At 41.3% G+C, this 4,861-nt stretch overlaps 1 pseudogene; it reads right to left on the reverse strand.

Annotated features, from left to right (window-relative positions):
* Window positions 1-1,926: 1,926 nt before the first annotated feature.
* LOC123751183 (pre-mRNA-splicing factor 38A pseudogene) lies at window positions 1,927-2,871 on the reverse strand (annotated as a pseudogene).
* Window positions 2,872-4,861: the final 1,990 nt, after the last annotated feature.

Consider the following 4,861-nt stretch of genomic DNA (forward strand, 5'->3'; position numbering starts at 1 on the left):
TCACCAGGAGCAGTGCTCCTGCCCCTGGAGAGGGCTGCATCCAATTCATAATCTGTATATGGAACATCACATTCATCATGTTGCTTGCTCAACATGAAATTTATGAGAGAATTTCTGTTTGTGGACCTCTCCTGCAATTTCTCCCTAGTGCTAGCTGGTAACATTCCAAGGCTGGAAACCTGAGCCCTGGCTTTCTGTAGCGGGTTTGGGTGTGAAACTTGTCTACTATTTTCACCAATAATTTTGTTTATGCCTTTCCAGGCTTTGCCCAGGGGAGTATGCAGGTTAAGTCCACTAACAAAACCCTCCCATTCATGTTGTCTCAGTTCAGTCATTCTCTCCCTCGCCGCTGCAAGCGCGGCCTGAAACAGTTTTAACATTTGAGGAGTTCTAAGGCTCTTATATGCTTTACCTGTCTGTCTAGCAATTGATTTAAGCTCTTTCAGTTTAGCATCATCATTGTACTGGTTGTGTCTGACCTGTTTACCAGTACTTCTTTTTGTTTGGCGTGACTCACTATTTTTGATGGCCTCATAGGTATTATTTATGAGGTCATCATAAAACTGTTGTACATTCTCAGGCCCATAATTGTTATACCAATGTTCTATGCTGTCTATAAAGAATTTTTCTTCCTCTTTCCTACTGTTAGCCTGCGTCTACTCAGCTTAAATTCTTACTAATCATAACTCCCAGATCCCTTTCGCAATCTCAACTCCATCTAGCTCGTATCTTGTAACTCTATCATCATTACCTAACCTCAGAACTTTACATTTATCAGCATTAAACTGCATCTGCCAATCCTTTGACCATTTCAAAACCCTATGTAGATCAACTTGAAGTGATAGTGAGTCTTCTTCCGAATTAATTTCCCTACTGATTTTCGTATCATCGGCAAATTTGCAAATGTTGCTACTCAAACCTGAATCTAAATCATTTATATATATATTAAACAACAGAGGTCCCAGGACCAACCCGTCCTCGACTCAAGTCCATTACATTCAGCGGTCAACCCCACAGACGCATTCATAAATTTTAACATGCTGTTCATTCAAAATGGGCTAACCATCCAGTGTGATGGGGAATTTTTAGCATCACGTAACTAGCTTTTTGACACTGTACTCCCCCTTCATGTAGTCTAGGGTAGCTGCACAAATGCAGATGTACCTAATGTATTAATAAAAAAAAGGAATACCTCCATACACCTATTCTTGTAATGGTAGTGCTTACATATTTGCACTTTAACATACACATCAAAAGTACACGCACACACACAGACCAGCACAACCCCACACATGCACAAAACCACCCACATACATTAAGCATTTTTACTTAATTTAAAATAGAAACGTTTAAAAACATTTGCTGGCGATGAATTTAAAAACATTAGTTATACGTTTGCATCAAAGGTCCATGAATTGAGTGACTGAAATTAACGTATTTTATATGTTAAAAACGACTTTATATAAATGTCACCTTTCTGCGACCAACGTCAAAAACATCAAAAAACACATTTAAGATGGTTTTCACATTTTTCATCCAGATGAAGACCCTAATCACAGCTACTCTCCAAGCACCAGGCGCTAAGATATTTAAATATTTTATTTGTACTTGAATAAAGGTACATATTATTCTTTGGGATGGTAAATAATGAGATGTAAATAATAGCATTCATTTATTACAACAGTGTTTATTGAAGTACTTGTTTATTAATACATAGTTCTTATAAGACAGAAACGTGAATACAGGTCTTCAAATACATACAAGAGTCCAAAGAAGGCTTCGTGTATAATGATAACAGGAAGCTTGAGGTTCATATGAGGCGGCAGTCAAGTGTGAGGTCAACTCATGAGAGGGCAGTGAGATATTTGTGATGTTGCAAGTCAAACGGAGCACTGTCAGCTCCTACCACATCCTCAAAAAGGTATCTCATTTACTACGTCCACTGCGATATTGTTTTCCTTTGCGTTCACAACGATTCCAATCCCTTCCTCTCTCTCTATTTGATTCTCTTTCTCCACGAATTTCTCGGTGATGGGGAAGATGGGCTGGAGATCCTCGTCGCTGACGTTGTTCTGATCTGCTGCGATGTCTCTTTCTCGACCTTTCCTTCCCTCTTTCATGATCTGTCTCCTGTGAGTGACTTCTGCGAAGCTTTTCTCTTTCTTTGTCACATGGAAGGCCTCGGTGTGGAAGGCCTCTGCCATCCTGGTCGTCACAGAGTGTTGTTCGGGATGGCTCTACTGGATCATTTCTTGGTCTTGGTGGAGGAAAGATGTCCTCCTCAACACTTTCCCTCTCGTGGTTGTCCAAATCATCAATTAATACGGATACTCGTCCTTTAAGCTCGTTGTTGACTTCATGAATCGGTCTCTTTTGGATCCTCGGTAAAATTATATCACATGAACATTCATCTCTTAATAAACAATCAATATATTCATCCATGTGAGTAAACTGGAACTGGCCGGAACGGTCAATAACGCGTAGTTTCCTAAAGTCATTAAGGAGAGGTTCCAGGTACTTGTAACAATTCAGTGATCCACATACAAGCCTCAAGTAAAATGCCCCCAAAGCACGAGCATACTTAAAATCCTCTTGTGTGATGAATTCTATAATTATGTCAGTCTCAGGTTGGATCTGGAGCATCTTTAGCACGAGACATAGGAATGGCGTGGGTTTGCTGTTGGCTCCGTGAACACCACCAATACACCTGAGGGCTATTGCTTTGTCGACTAGTAATTCCGCCGAGAGGGCAAAGCATTCTTCTTTCCAGTACCTAGAGTCGTATATCCTAGTTCTTATAATTTTCTCAACTAAATACTGGGGGTTTGTGCCGTGAGTGGCCCGGGCTTCCCTGATCGTGCGGTTGGCCATGTCGCCTACTGATTACAGAGCCCATGTTTGATTGATTGATGAAGATTAAGCCACCCAAAAGGTGGCACGGGCATGAATAGCCCGTAAGTGGTGGCCCTTTTAAGCCATTACCAGTATCAAGAGCTGATACTGGAGATCTGTGGAGGTGCGAATGCACCCTGCATGATGGGAGATGTTTCCCTTGTGAATATGTTAAGATGAAGATGAAGCCGCCCAAAAGGTGGCACGAGCATGAATAGCTCGTAAGTGGTGGCCCTTTTGAGCCATCACGAGTATCAATAGATGATACTGGAGACCTGTGGAGGTGCGACTGCACCCAGCGTGACGGGAGATGTCTGTACATATTCTGATTGATTGATTGATGAAGATTAAGCCACCCAAGAGGTGGCACGGGCATGAATAGCCCGTAAGTGGTGGCCCTTTCGAGCCATTACCAGTATCAAAAGACTGCACCCAGCGTGACGGGAGATGTCTCCCGGACCAAGTGGTGACCAAATGGTGAGCCCATGTTTAAGATGGAGGCGTATTTATTAGTGTCCTAGAGAAGAGGGTAGGAGTCAGGTGTCAGTGAGGGATAGAAGAGGGGTGGGGACGAGGAGCAAGATTATGAGAGCATATGAGCATAAAAACAGAGATAACTGCAGAAGGCCTATTGGCCCGTACGAGGCAGCTCCTATTTATAAGAATTTATAAGAACATAAGAACAAAGGCAACTGCAAAAGGCCTATTGGCCCTTACGAGGCAGCTCCTATCTATAACCACCCAATCCCACTCATAAACATGTCCATCCCGCGCTTGAAACAATCGAGGAACCCCACCTCCACCACGTTATGCGGTAATTGGTTCCACAAATCAACAACCCTGTTACCGAACCAGTATTTACCCAAGTCTTTCCTAAATCTAAATTTATCCAATTTATACCCATTGTTTCGTGTTCTGTCTTGTGTTGATACTTTTAATACCCTATTATTATCCCGTTTGTTGTGTCCATCCATCCACTTGTAAACATAAGAACATAAGAACAAAGGTATCCCCTTTGTTATGTCCATTCACCCACTTGTAAACCTCTATCATGTCACCCCTAACTCTTCGCCTTTCCAGTGAATGCAATTTAAGCTTTGTTAATCTTTCTTCATATGAAAGATTTCTAATTTGGGGAATTAACTTAGTCATCTTACGCTGAACACGTTCAAGTGGATTTATATCCATTCTATAGTATTGCGACCAAAACTGAACTGCATAATCTAAATGGGGCCTAACCAGAGCAAGATATAAGAACAAAGGCAACTGCAGAAGGCCTATTGGCCCATTACGAGGCAGCTCCTATTTATAACCACCCAATCCCACTCATATACTTGTCCAACCCGCTCTTGAAACAATCGAGGGACCCCACCTCCAGCACGTTATGTGGTAATTGGTTCCACAAATCAACAACCCTGTTACTGAACTAGTATTTACCCAAGTCTTTCCTAAATCTAAACTTATCCAATTTATACCCATTGTTTCGAGTTCTGTCTTGTGTTGATACTTTTAATACCCTATTAATATCCCCTTTGTTATGTCCATTCACCCACTTGTAAACCTCTATCATGTCACCCCTAACACTTCGCCTTTCCAGTGAATGCAACTTAAGCTTTGTTAATCTTTCTTCATATGGAAGATTTCTAATTTGGGGAATTAACTTAGTCATCCTACGCTGGACACGTTCAAGTGAATTTATATCCATTTTACAATATGGCGACCAAAACTGAACTGCATAATCTAAATGGGGCCTAACTAGAGCAAGATATAGCTTGAGAACCACACCAGGTGTTTTGTTACTAACGCTGCGATTAATAAATCCAAGTGTCCGATTTGCCTTATTACGAACATTTATGCATTGATCCTTTTGTTTTAAATTCTTACTAATCATAACTCCCAGATCCCTTTCGCAATCTCAACACCATCTAGCTCGTATCTTGTAACTCTATCATCATTACCTAACCTCAGA

The sequence above is a fragment of the Procambarus clarkii genome, chromosome 12 (assembly GCF_040958095.1).
Source record: "Procambarus clarkii isolate CNS0578487 chromosome 12, FALCON_Pclarkii_2.0, whole genome shotgun sequence".
NCBI lineage: Eukaryota > Metazoa > Arthropoda > Malacostraca > Decapoda > Cambaridae > Procambarus > Procambarus clarkii.